Source organism: Macaca nemestrina, chromosome 1 (genome assembly GCF_043159975.1).
Source record: "Macaca nemestrina isolate mMacNem1 chromosome 1, mMacNem.hap1, whole genome shotgun sequence".
NCBI lineage: Eukaryota > Metazoa > Chordata > Mammalia > Primates > Cercopithecidae > Macaca > Macaca nemestrina.
In genome coordinates, this window is record NC_092125.1 from 107,464,087 (window position 1) to 107,479,316 (window position 15,230).

Consider the following 15,230-nt stretch of genomic DNA (forward strand, 5'->3'; position numbering starts at 1 on the left):
TGGGGAGTGCCGGACGATCGGTGCTGGTCAGCTGCTGCAGCCCGACCAGCGAGAGCTGAAGCAGGGCGAGGCATTGCCTCACCTGGGAAGCACAAGGGGGAAGGGAATCCCTTTTCCTAGCCAGGGGAACTGAGACACACAACACCTGGAAAATCGGGTAACTCCCACCCCAATACTGCGCTTTAAGCAAACAGGCACACCAGGAGATCATATCCCACACCTGGCAGGGAGGGTCCCACACCCACGGAGCCTCCCTCATTGCTAGCACAGCAGTCTGTGATCTACCGGCAAGGCAGCAGCGAGGCTGGGGGAGGGGCGCCCGCCATTGCTGAGGCTTAAGTAGGTAAACAAAGCTGCTGGGAAGCTCGAAGTGGGTGGAGCTCACAGCAGCTCAAGGAAACCTGCCTGTCTCTGTAGACTCCACCTCTGGGGACAGGGCAATAACAAACACAGCCGAAACTTCTGCAGACGCAAACGACTCTGTCTGACAGCTTTGAAGAGAGCAGTGGATCTCCCAACACGGAGGTTGAGATCTGAGAAGGGACAGACTCCCTGCTCAAGTGGGTCCCTGACCCCTGAGTAGCCTAACTGGGAGACATCCCCCACTAGGGGCAGTCTGACACCCCACACCTCACAGGGTGGACTACACCCCTGAGAGGAAGCTTCCAAAGCAAGAATCAGACAGGTACACTCGCTGTTCAGAAATATTCTATCTTCTGCAGCCTCTGCTGCTGATACCCAGGCAAACAGGGTCTGGAGTGGACCTCAAGCAATCTCCAACAGACCTACAGCTGAGGGTCCTGACTGTTAGAAGGAAAACTATCAAACAGGAAGGACACCTACACCAAAACCCCATCAGTACATCACCATCATCAAAGACCAGAGGCAGATAAAACCACAGAGATGGGGAAAAAGCAGGGCAGAAAAGCTGGAAATTCAAAAAATAAGAGCGCATCTCCCCCGGCAAAGGAGCGCAGCTCATCGCCAGCAACGGATCAAAGCTGGATGGAGAATGACTTTGACGAGATGAGAGAAGAAGGCTTCAGTCCATCAAATTTCTCAGAGCTAAAGGAGGAATTACGTACCCAGCGCAAAGAAACTAAAAATCTTGAAAAAAAAGTGGAAGAATTGATGGCTAGAGTAATTAATGCAGAGAAGGTCATAAACGAAATGAAAGAGATGAAAACCATGACACGAGAAATACGTGACAAATGCACAAGCTTCAGTAACCGACTCGATCAACTGGAAGAAAGAGTATCTGCGATTGAGGATCAAATGAATGAAATGAAGCAAGAAGAGAAACCAAAAGAAAAAAGAAGAAAAAGAAATGAACAAAGCCTGCAAGAAGTATGGGATTATGTAAAAAGACCAAATCTACGTCTGATTGGGGTGCCTGAAAGTGAGGGGGAAAATGGAACCAAGTTGGAAAACACTCTTCAGGATATCATCCAGGAGAACTTCCCCAACCTAGTAGGGCAGGCCAACATTCAAATCCAGGAAATACAGAGAACGCCACAAAGATACTACTCGAGGAGAGCAACTCCAAGACACATAATTGCCAGATTCACCAAAGTTGAAATGAAGGAAAAAACCTTAAGGGCAGCCAGAGAGAAAGGTCGGGTTACCCACAAAGGGAAGCCCCTCAGACTAACAGCAGATCTCTCGGCAGAAACTCTCCAAGCCAGAAGAGAGTGGGGGCCAATATTCAACATTCTTAAAGAAAAGAATTTTAAACCCAGAATTTCATATCCAGCCAAACTAAGTTTCATAAGTGAAGGAGAAATAAAATCCTTTACAGATAAGCAAATGCTTAAGAGATTTTGTCACCACTAGGCCTGCCTTACAAGAGACCCTGAAGGAAGCACTAAACATGGAAAGGAACAACCGGTACCAGCCATTGCAAAAACATGCCAAAATGTAAAGACCATCAAGGCTACGAAGAAACTGCATCAACTAACGAGCAAAATAACCAGTTAATATCATAATGGCAGGATCAAGTTCACACATAACAATCTTAACCTTAAATGTAAATGGACTAAATGCTCCAATTAAAAGACACAGACTGGCAAACTGGATAAAGAGTCAAGACCCATCAGTCTGCTGTATTCAGGAGACCCATCTCACACGCAGAGACATACATAGGCTCAAAATAAAGGGATGGAGGAAGATTTACCAAGCAAATGGAGAACAAAAAAAAGCGGGGGTTGCAATACTAGTCTCTGATAAAACAGACTTTAAACCATCAAAGATCAAAAGAGACAAAGAAGGCCATTACATAATGGTAAAGGGATCAATTCAACAGGAGGAGCTAACTATCCTAAATATATATGCACCCAATACAGGAGCACCCAGATTCATAAAGCAAGTCCTTAGAGACTTACAAAGAGACTTAAACTCCCATACAATAATAATGGGAGACTTCAACAGTCCACTGTCAACATTAGACAGATCAACGAGACAGAAAGTTAACAAGGATATCCAGGAATTGAACTCATCTCTGCAGCAAGCAGACCTAATAGACATCTATAGAACTCTCCACCCCAAATCAACAGAATATACATTCTTCTCAGCACCACATCGTACTTACTCCAAAATCGACCACGTAATTGGAAGTAAAGCACTCCTCAGCAAATGTACAAGAACAGAAATTATAACAAACTGTCTCTCAGACCACAGTGCAATCAAACTAGAACTCAGGACTAAGAAACTCAATCAAAACCGCTCAACTACATGGAAACTGAACAACCTGCTCCTGAATGACTACTGGGTACATAACGAAATGAAGGCAGAAATAAAGATGTTCTTTGAAACCAATGAGAACAAAGATACAACATACCAGAATCTCTGGGACACATTTAAAGCAGTGTGTAGAGGGAAATTTATAGCACTAAATGTCCACAAGAGAAAGCAGGAAAGATCTAAAATTGACACTCTAACATCACAATTAAAAGAACTACAGAAGCAAGAGCAAACACATTCGAAAGCTAGCAGAAGGCTAGAAATAACTAAGATCAGAGCAGAACTGAAGGAGATAGAGACACAAAAAACTCTCCAAAAAATCAATGAATCCAGGAGTTGGTTTTTTGAAAAGATCAACAAAATTGACAGACCACTAGCAAGACTAATAAAGAAGAAAAGAGAGAAGAATCAAATCGACGCAATTAAAAATGATAAAGGGGATATCACCACCGACCCCACAGAAATACAAACTACCATCAGAGAATACTATAAACACCTCTACGCAAATAAACTGGAAAATCTAGAAGAAATGGATAATTTCCTGGACACTTACACTCTTCCAAGACTAAACCAGGAAGAAGTTGAATCCCTGAATAGACCAATAGCAGGCTCTGAAATTGAGGCAATAATTAGTAGCCTACCAACCAAAAAAAGTGCAGGACCAGATGGATTCACAGCTGAATTCTACCAGAGGTACAAGGAGGAGCTGGTACCATTCCTTCTGAAACTATTCCAATCAATAGAAAAAGAGGGAATCCTCCCTAACTCATTTTATGAGGCCAACATCATCCTGATACCAAAGCCTGGCAGAGACACAACCAAAAAAGAGAATTTTAGACCAATATCCCTGATGAACATCGATGCAAAAATCCTCAATAAAATACTGGCAAACCGGATTCAGCAACACATCAAAAAGCTTATCCACCATGATCAAGTGGGCTTCATCCCTGGGATGCAAGGCTGGTTCAACATTCGCAAATCAATAAACATAATCCAGCATATAAACAGAACCAAAGACAAGAACCACATGATTATCTCAATAGATGCAGAAAAGGCTTTTGACAAAATTCAACAGCCCTTCATGCTAAAAACGCTCAATAAATTCGGTATTGATGGAACGTACCTCAAAATAATAAGAGCTATTTATGACAAACCCACAGCCAATATCATACTGAATGGGCAAAAACTGGAAAAATTCCCTTTGAAAACTGGCACGAGACAGGGATGCCCTCTCTCACCACTCCTATTCAACATAGTGTTGGAAGTTCTGGCTAGGGCAATTAGGCAAGAGAAAGAAATCAAGGGTATTCAGTTAGGAAAAGAAGAAGTCAAACTGTCCCTGTTTGCAGATGACATGATTGTATATTTAGAAAACCCCATTGTCTCAGCCCAAAATCTCCTTAAGCTGATAAGCAACTTCAGCAAAGTCTCAGGATACAAAATTAATGTGCAAAAATCACAAGCATTCTTATACACCAGTAACAGACAAACAGAGAGCCAAATCAGGAATGAACTTCCATTCACAATTGCTTCAAAGAGAATAAAATACCTAGGAATCCAACTTACAAGGGATGTAAAGGACCTCTTCAAGGAGAACTACAAACCACTGCTTAGTGAAATCAAAGAGGACACAAACAAATGGAAGAACATACCATGCTCATGGATAGGAAGAATCAATATCATGAAAATGGCCATACTGCCCAAGGTTATTTATAGATTCAATGCCATCCCCATCAAGCTACCAATGAGTTTCTTCACAGAATTGGAAAAAACTGCTTTAAAGTTCATATGGAACCAAAAAAGAGCCCGCATCTCCAAGACAATCCTAAGTCAAAAGAACAAAGCTGGAGGCATCACGCTACCTGACTTCAAACTATACTACAAGGCTACAGTAACCAAAACAGCATGGTACTGGTACCAAAACAGAGATATAGACCAATGGAACAGAACAGAGTCCTCAGAAATAATACCACACATCTACAGCCATCTGATCTTTGACAAACCTGAGAGAAACAAGAAATGGGGAAAGGATTCCCTATTTAATAAATGGTGCTGGGAAAATTGGCTAGCCATAAGTAGAAAGCTGAAACTGGATCCTTTCCTTACTCCTTATACGAAAATTAATTCAAGATGGATTAGAGACTTAAATGTTAGACCTAATACCATAAAAATCCTAGAGGAAAACCTAGGTAGTACCATTCAGGACATAGGCAAGACTTCATGTCTAAAACACCAAAAGCAACGGCAGCAAAAGCCAAAATTGACAAATGGGATCTCATTAAACTAAAGAGCTTCTGCACAGCAAAAGAAACTACCATCAGAGTGAACAGGCAACGTACAGAATGGGAGAAAATTTTTGCAATCTACTCATCTGACAAAGGGCTAATATCCAGAACCTACAAAGAACTCAAACAAATTTACAAGAAAAAAACAAACAACCCCATCAAAAAGTGGGCAAAGATATGAACAGACATTTCTCAAAAGAAGACATTCATACAGCCAACAGACACATGAAAAAATGCTCATCATCACTGGCCATCAGAGAAATGCAAATCAAAACCACAATGAGATACCATCTCACACCAGTTAGAATGGCGATCATTAAAAAGTCAGGAAACAACAGGTGCTGGAGAGGATGTGGAGAAATAGGAACACTTTTACACTGTTGGTGGGATTGTAAACTAGTTCAACCATTATGGAAAACAGTATGGCGATTCCTCAAGGATCTAGAACTAGATGTACCATATGACCCAGCCATCCCATTACTGGGTATATACCCAAAGGATTATAAATTATGCTGCTATAAAGACACATGCACACGTATGTTTATTACAGCACTATTCACAATAGCAAAGACTTGGAATCAACCCAAATGTCCATCAGTGACAGACTGGATTAAGAAAATGTGGCACATATACACCATGGAATACTATGCAGCCATCAAAATGGATGAGTTTGTGTCCTTTGTAGGGACATGGATGCAGCTGGAAACCATCATTCTTAGCAAACTATCACAAGAACAGAAAACCAAACACCGCATGTTCTCACTCATAGGTGGGAACTGAACAATGAGATCACTTGGACTCGGGAAGGGGAACATCACACACCGGGGCCTATCATGGGGAGGGGGGAGGGGGGAGGGATTGCATTGGGAGTTATACCTGATGTAAATGACGAGTTGATGGGTGCAGCACACCAACATGGCAGAAGTATACATATGTAACAAACCTGCATGTTATGCACATGTACCCTACAACATAAAGTATAATAATAATAAATAAATTAAAAAAAAAAAGAAAAAAAGAAAAAAAAAAAAAAAAAGAAGTGCATAGAATTACCAGTAGAAGCTCACAAGTGTATTTTTTGCATTATAAAGTCATCCAACCCAAAGAAGTATGAAATTTGCAAGGAAAAATGTGTTCATTTTCTAAGGATTATTTAGATATGTTAAGTTGTCTCATTTTTTTTTCATTTCCCCACAGTGTACATTAATAAAAATCTTACATCCTCTTACTCTCTACAAATAAAGTGCAGTAATTAGGAAAAGGATGAAATGGAAGAACACCCTCTGGTTCCAAATCACTTAGATGTGTTTCTGGCTTTACCACTTTCTCTAGAATTAAAGTTTTAAGAATTGGCAGGTTATCCGTTCTTAATTAGAACATAGAAATGAAGGGTGGGAGAGGCATTTTCGCATACTGAGGGTATTAGAGAAGAGGAAATATAGAAATATAGAAAGACCCTGAAATTCATGATCTGTTTTGGCTACAAGAACAAGATCTAAGGAGCTCACGAACTTATGTACAATTACAGACAGATTATCCCTAGCTTAAAGTCATTACTTCAAGATTCCTCTGAGGCTGATTAAACAACAACAACAACAAACAAACAGAAAAACCTGTTTCCATCTACTGGTTGTTGTTTTCTAAAACTTGATACAAAATATTCAATATTTGTGTTATTTATTCCACTCTGGATTAAAGGAAGAAAATTAAAATTTACTGAATGCCCACTCATTCTGCTTCAGACACTTGCTCTAAAACAACCTTGCGAGTAAAAAATTAATTATACCTTACTGACAAATTGAAAGTCATGGAGGTTAAAAAAAAAAAAATCCTAACACTCAGAGAATACATATCAAATGTTGTTTTCCCTCACTTTCTTTCCTTTAAAAATCACTTTATGATTCCTCTTTTAGAACCAATAGACTAGGTAGGTAGATCAATGATAGGTGATAGAGATAGATAGATGGCAGATAGACTAATAGATAGATAATAGATTTTAAATATATTTTAAAAATTTTTAAATGTTAAAATGTTTCCATACCTCACTCAGTAGTATCATTCTTTATCTTTTGTCAAGAGAGTTTTAATAGGACAGTAGTTCAACCCTCTGCTGCTTCCTTAAATTCTCAAGATAACATTTTGACAGCTCTGATGTTGTTTGTTGCCATGCTAGGCTAGTTAAATGCCTTAAAAACCAATCAACCAGTAAACAAATAAAATCATGTCTCATCCAAACTAATTTTTTTCAAATAGCATTAAAAAAATGTATTAAAGCCTGCAATTGTTTCCATTTGGTGCAATTTCAGAGGCTGGACAAGGGTGATGTTGTCTCCCAAAGTGTACCACATAGGCTCTAGATTTGAATATTTGCAGATTAGGGGAATACTCAATAGGCTTCATTTTCCAGCAACATTACTAGTTCCTGCTGCTAGTTCCTAGTGCTCTTTTCTTTACAATAATTGCCCCATTCTTCCTAATATCTTTCCTGACTAGTTTTGTCAGGCCTGAAAGAATAGATGGTTGAGCTCCACCTATGTGTGACCAAACATTCATATTTCTACAGCTCTCCTGCAACATATAATCCAAGAATGTGGGCTAGGCTGATTAGCAATCTCTCTATGATTATTTTAATGACAGAATCCAGATGATCCAGATAATATGGGTGTTGTCAATGCAACATCAGGGTCACTCGTTCACTCATCTATTCATTGGAGGGAAGTTAATAACAACTTAAATGACAGATAATGTGCTTGATACTGAAATTAGAAATATAAGAAGACACTGTCCCTGTTCCTTTCTTTATATGTTCATCAAGGAGACCAACACATGAGAAAACAACCGATATGAATACTGTGGCAAGTGCTATAATAGACATGATCAAATAAGACATAATCAAGAAACTATTATTGATCATGTCAATTATAGCACTTGCCACAGTATGATCAGTATGCAAAACTGCCTCTCTCCCCCTTCATTTCTATGTTCTACTTAAGAACTGACAATCTGCCAATAATTAAAGCTTTAATTCTAGAAAAAGTTGGTAAAGCCAGAAACACATGTAAGTAATTTGGAACCACAGGATGATCCTCCATTTTCAGTAAAGTGATCAACTAACCCTGATTAAAAGTGAAGGAAGGATTCAGATAAATCTTAAGGAAAGAGGAGAATTTGCAGTGGGTCTCCAGAGATGGTCAGCAGTTATTCAGGTTTATCTGAGGAGCCTAACTACTCCAGGCATTTGTTAAGTGTACATAAAGTCTTAAAGTAAGAAAGACCATAGTGAGTTCAGGGAACCTAAAAATAATCCAGCATAGCTAAGACATAGGTTGTATGTGGAAGCATAGCAAGAAATGATGTTGGAGTAATAGGCATGGGAAGATTGTAAAATGAAAATAAAGATAAGTTTCTTTGGAATCTTTTATAGCATGTTAAATATGAATAAAAATTAAGATACTATGGAAAATTGTTAACTTTTTATTTAACATTGCATAAATGGTATGATTCCATTGTGTTAAATAAATTTTGTCTAACTCTCCATCCAGCTGCATACAAAGAAATCTGAAATAATGTTTTCCAGAAGTTAACATTGATTATTTCTATATGATGGAATTCGTGATGATTTGTTGCTATCTTCTATTACAATTTTCTATATTGCTAGACTATTTTATAATTAAGGAGCATTCATTCTTTCAAATTTAAAAAGTCACTAAAATAAAATATAAACCAACTCATATGTTTACACTCACACAGAGTATAGACAGAGAGACTTTGGAGCAAAAGAACATGATCCAGATAGACGAAGAATAACTCCTGCTCCAGGGAACTGGGAAAGCAAGGTCACTCAGGCAAACAAAGAGAGGTCATATCAAGAAGGAATGTGTCATCAAAGTCATACAATAGAGCGAGACTTAAGCTTAAGTTATTCTGCTGGAAGGAGGCAAAGTGTTAACATGATCAGAGAGTACAGAAAAAGAAAATCTAACTTGGGTGGTGATCCAAGCATTTTTATGAAAAACTCCCAAATGGAATTATTTTGTGTGGCATATCTCCAAGCTTTGGTCAGCATTTCTGGTGTACAGGATCAGTTTTCTATTATGAATTTGGCTCTTGTCAGCCTTCTAGCTAAAAAATGTGATTGCAAAAAGTCCATTTCACTTACAGAAAAAAGTTAAAAGTTATTCACAAAAAACAAGAAATTGAGCATGATGACTATGTCCAGGATGAAGGTAAACCATAGTTTTCTCCAAATTTTTTATCCATTTAATGAACAATTATTTCTACAGAGAAGTAATTCTCAGTAGAATCAGCAGAAGTGATTCTTGAGGATTTCTGCCTCAAGTCCCCTTTTTGCTCTTAAAAAGTACTGAGAAACATGAAGAGCTTTTGTTTATGGGGATTATATCTATCAATATTTTCCATATTAGAAACTAAAACTGAGAAATTTTTAAAATATTTATTCATTTAACAAGTCCATTACATATTAACAGACCATATTTTTATTAAAATGTAATTATTTTTAGAAAACAAATAATTAATGAGAAGAGTGGCATTGTTTTACCCTTTTGAAAATCTCATTGATGCCTAGCTTAATAAAAGACAACTAGATTATAGTACCAAGTTCTGCTTTCAAGCTATTGTGACATCACACATCTAGAAAACTCTACTGGATACTTGTGAGAGATTGAAAATTAAAAAGACAAATAACATCTTAGTATTATAATGAAAGTAGTTTTGACTTCACATGTACCCCAAGACTACATATTGAGAACCACGGCTATAGAAAATTCTAGTAAGAACTTTAAAAAGTGTAACTCTATTATTTTTTGCAAGGTCTTTAATAAGCATTCTAGGCCTTCGACCCTCTAGGTGAGAAAAAAGATAAAAAGTGAGGAATATGAGGCCAAATTTTAGAAGAAACTAACATTAATTGAATGCCTATCATTTTCCAGGTTTTGGACAAAGCTAAAACTCTCAATTAATTGAGTTTCTACTGGTTTTCTCAGAACTCAAAGAATTTTCCAGCCTTAATCATTGACTATTTCAAAGTTTATCACCTTCCTCCGATGAGCTAAAAAAATCACAGGCCTAGACTACTGGCTTAGGGATTTAAAATTGTTGTTGTAACACCAAAAATTCCACTACAGTTCTTTTTTTAAAAAATTATCTGTTGTTTGTTTACTATGTGCCAGACAGTGGTAAAGGGCTTTACATGAATTATTCCATTTAATAATCATATTAACTTTGGTAATCAAATATATATTTTACAGTTAATGAAACGTGATAACTGTTTTTGGTTTTGTGTTTAGGAGTTTGATAAATGGAAAGAGAAACAGATAGGACAGGGTGAAAAAAGAGCCTCAAGCCTCAAGGATTACTTTTAACAGAATTTCACAGCTGAAAGGTCACTGAAGATCATCTAGGTCAATGGCTCTTAACCTTTTGTTGTTTTCTTGTTTCAGAACTATTTGAGCATCTCTCTCCCAAATGCCCTTCCCCTCAAAAAAAAAAAAAAATGCGGAGACTCACTTACAAATGTTTCCTTATAATTTTGGGGACTTCACAGACTCTTTAAAGTACACTCATAGATATTGCCAGGTTAGGAACCCCATGATATTCCCATTATATTTCATTTGAAAAAAAGTGAATTCCAATGTTACACAACCAATAGATGTCAACTGTTTAATCAGAAAAACACTGCATACCATATCCCAGTCTAGGGCTTTTCCTATCATCTCATGTTGTCTTTTGGAAATAGAACCAAAGGGAAATGGGTTAGTGTAGGTATAGCTGAAGTTAAAGGAGGACTTAATATGATAGCCCATCTTTTTAAGTGTTATCAATGTTTTTTCTTATTTTTTAATATAGACGCATTACATAAACATGCACCAGGTATGGTGGCTCGGAGGCCATGGCAGCAAGATTGCTTGAGGGCAGGAGTTTGAGACCAGTCTGGGCAATGAAGTGAGAACCTATCTATACACACACACACACAAAAATCAAAAAATTATCTGGGTTTGGTGTACTGCACCTGTTGTCCCAGCTACTTGGGAGGCTGAGGTGGGAGAATCACTGGAGCCCAGAAGTTGAAGGCTGCAGAGAGCTATGACTGTGCCACTGCACGCCAGCTTGGGCAACAGAGAAGCAGTCTCTAAATACAAACAAACAGACATGGAAGCCTGCTAGTAAAATAAGCCAATATATTACTGTAAATAAATAAAATTGACATCAAAACTGTTCTCCTATTAATTATATGCATAAAAATTACTGAACACATCATTATTAGCTCATACCATGCATTCTTTCAACAAAAACATACAGCAAATTAAAAACATTTTAAAAATTGATTTTAATTATGAAATGATACAGAAATACATTCTTCCTTTGAAAAATTAGAATATTTGTAGATATATGCTACAGCCTCCTCTAACCTTCATCCCAAATCCAATAACTTATTTTCCCTACCCAGGAATAATCACTGAGGAATAGGGTTTGATTCTTTCCAGACAACTTAAAGATATTTTATAGACACGTATGTACACACAGAAAACACCTAACTTTTAGTGTACATTTTTAAGTGGTATGTCTAAGTGGGAATGCAGATATCTCTTCAATACCAATTTTAATTCCTTTGGCTATGCACCCAGATGTGAAGTTGATGGATCATATTGTAATTCCATTTTTTTTAAGACCCCCATAGTATTTTCCAAACTGGCTCAGACAACTGCTCATCTTAACATGCTGTATTTCACAATTTATTCAGATTTTCTTTTATATCCTTTTATACGTTTTCTTTTTCCTGTAAAGGTATTTCACTTTTTCATTAGGTTTATTTGGGGGTTTATTTTTGTTGTTAATAAAAATAGAATTTTTCTATCATATTTTTGAATTGGTGATTTCTATTGTATAGGAAGTTATGAACTTATTCATTCTGATTGTATATTTGACTATCTTGCTGCACTCTTATTATCTTCGAATGTTTGTCAATTAATTTTGGGGAGTCAATTTTGTCTGAAACTGATGAGCAAATTATCTTTCTTTCAACATTGATTCCACATTTCTTAATTATTTATTGCAGTAAGACACATATAAAATTTATCATTTTAATCATTTTTGGTGTACAATTAAGTAGCATTAGTATATACATATTGTTGTGTAACAATCATCACCTTCCATCTCCAGAAATTTTACATCTTTCCAAGCTGAAACTCTGTACCCATTCAACAATAATCCTCCATTATCCCTTTCCATCAGCAGCCATCATTCTCTTTTCTGTCTCAATGAATTTGACTACTCTAGGTTCCTTATCTAAGTGCAATAATACAAAATTTGTCCTTTTGTGTCTGGCTTCTTTTGCTTGGCATAATTTCTTCAAGACTCACCTGTGCTATAGCATGTATTGGAATGTCATTCCTTTTTAAGGTTGGATAATATTTCATTGTATGTAAATACCACATTTTGTTTATCCATTAACAAAATGAACATTTAGGTTATTTCCACCTTTTGGTTATTGTCGATAATGCTGCTATGAACGTGGGTCAAAAAATATCTGCCCAAGTCCCTGCTTTCAATCGTTTTGGATAACTACCCAGAAGTGGAATTGCTATCTCATTTCTTATTTATTAGGACTGTCTAAATATTAGTACTCATAGTAGGCATCCTTGTCTTCTTTCGGACTTCAATGGCATTGTTCTAATGTTTCAGTATTTGAAGTACAGTATAATGTTTGCTATAGATTTCTGTTAGATAGCCAATATCAGATTAAGAAAGTTCCCTTCTATTCCTAGTTTACTGAAAACTTCTACTACAAATGAGTTTAAAATTTTATCAAATGTCTTGTTCAATCTACTGAAAGGATTATATATTTTTTCATTTATTTTTAAATTATGTTGTTTGATTTTCAAAGGCTAAACTGATCTTGCAATCTTTTGGTAAACTGTATTTGGGAAATAAATTTGGGACATTCCTGGAATTGATATGCTAATATTTTATTAAGATATTTGCATTCTGTGTTTATAAGTGAAATTAATCTATAGTTTTATGTTCTTGGGCTTTCACTATCTAATTTTTGTACCAGGTTATACTAGCCTGATAAAGTTGGTTGGAAAATTTTCATTCTTTTCTGTGCACTGGAATAGTTCGTGCAAAATGTGGATTTCTTAAAGGTTTGGTATATCTAGCTAAAACTAGTGGGCCTCCTGACTTTGGAGTTTGAAACAGTCTTTCATGGTTGAAAATAGAAAGTCAGATACAGATTCCTTGGCAACTGACATTTTCTTACTAACATCCATTTTGTGTTGATTTCAATCTTACTGATACTTAGTTGTTCATAACACTCAATTTTTTCAGCTTTTTGGAGGGATAATTGATGATAATATTCTATTTTTAAATCATTAGTTTATCTGTAGTTATTTTTATTACTTTTTACTGCTCTTTAACCCTTTACAAAAGGTTGCAAAATACGTTATGCCTTTAATTACCAAAATGCTTTACCTTTAATTCTATTTTAATCTGCCGTTAACTGTATCAGTGTTTACCTACCATATCTTTTACATCCCTCTCTTTAAATCTTTACTTTGTCATTTGTTTTAGGTATGTTTTTAATAAACAATATACAGTCAAATATGGGTTGTTTGTTTGTTTATTCAATTGGAGTTTATCTGTTAATGGAAAAAATTAGCCAATCATTTTATCTTTAAGAAAACATTTAAACAACCTATAGAAAAGGCAAAGTATGAAATAAGATGGTAGAAATACTATGTTAGTTAAATGAACATAATTAAAATAACATAATTTCAAAAATGTAAATAGCCAAAACTAACTAATGAAATGACAGAGACATTTATAGTTGATAAAAACTACAAAAAAGATTCAACATGTTGTCTACAAAATAAATGTTTAATAATTATATATATATTATATATAATTACATTTATAATCATTATATATAATGATTATTCAGATTGATAACAGGATGCAAAAACTATTAAAAATCATATATCTTTAAAATTTGTCACATTAATATACTAAAAAATTAAAATAACATGTTCATCTCAATTAATGCAGGAAATACATTTGACAAATCTCAATACATATCAAAGATAAAAACTCATACAAGAAATAAATGGATATTTATTAATTTGGTAAGTGTTACATATCAAAAAATACAGTATATCTCATAATAAATGAAGAAATCTTAGAGGCATTCCCTTCAGAAGCAAAATCAGGAGCAATACAATTATTAGTGTTTAACATAGTAGGGTGCCCTGCCCAAAGCTATAAGGAAAGAAAGAGAAATAAATACACTGGTTGAAAGAAAAAAGAAAACAAATGACATTATTTGCAAATAAGATAATATGAGTCTCTAGCTAGAAAAAAGCACCTAATCAACAAAGTATTACAACTAATAAGATAATTCAGCAAGTTTATCAGAAATGATCAAGTTACAAAAATTAAAAGAGCTCTTCTCTCCAACAATAACCAATAACAAAATGTATTTAAAAACAAGATATCATTCAGGACAGCAACAAAAAATGTAAAATAACTAGAAAATAATGACAACATATAATACTTCCATGGAGAAAATTTTTAAATCTAATAAATGACATAGAAGATCATCTGAATAAATGGAGTGACATTCCATATCTTGGGTGGGATGACTTAATATTATAAACATGTTAATTCAAATTAATCTATAAATTCAATACAATCACAAATACTTCAAAATATTGGTGTTGAATTTCTTGAGAAGTTCAATAACCTCAAGTTTTTATGGAAGAATAAACATCCACGAACAGGTGAGTCAACATTTCAAGAAAAAGGCAAAGAGTGGGTACTTGCCCTTCCGAGTATTAAGGCATACTACATAGTCAAGTAATAATAACAATGTGATATTATTGCAATGACAAGCAGATCAATGAAACATGATAAGGAGCTTAGAAATTAAGTATGTTTATATGGGAACTTAACATATAGTAAAGTGGGTACCATATATCAACGGGAAAAGGACAGATTAATAGAAGAAGTTGCAAACCTGGCTCATGCCGTAGATAAAAACAAAATTGGATCTTCACCTAAAATCACATAGAAAGGTAGACTTCAAATGAAATAAATATCTGAATATGAAGCTTAAAACAACAAAGAGAAGAAAATATGCCAAAATATCCTAGTAATCTCAGCACAGGAAAGAACATTGTAGATAGAACTTTA

General features: G+C 35.7%; 1 long non-coding RNA gene across 1 annotated transcript in view; it reads right to left on the reverse strand.

The window, feature by feature from the left end:
* The window catches only part of LOC105497876 (uncharacterized), a 37,404-nt gene extending 23,593 nt beyond the window's left edge, over nt 1-13,811 (reverse strand). Inside the window, exon 1 of the long non-coding RNA XR_011616834.1 lies at nt 11,053-13,811. This is a non-coding gene — a long non-coding RNA (uncharacterized lncRNA). The remainder of the gene's footprint in view (nt 1-11,052) is intronic.
* Between the last annotated feature and the right edge of the window lie 1,419 nt (nt 13,812-15,230).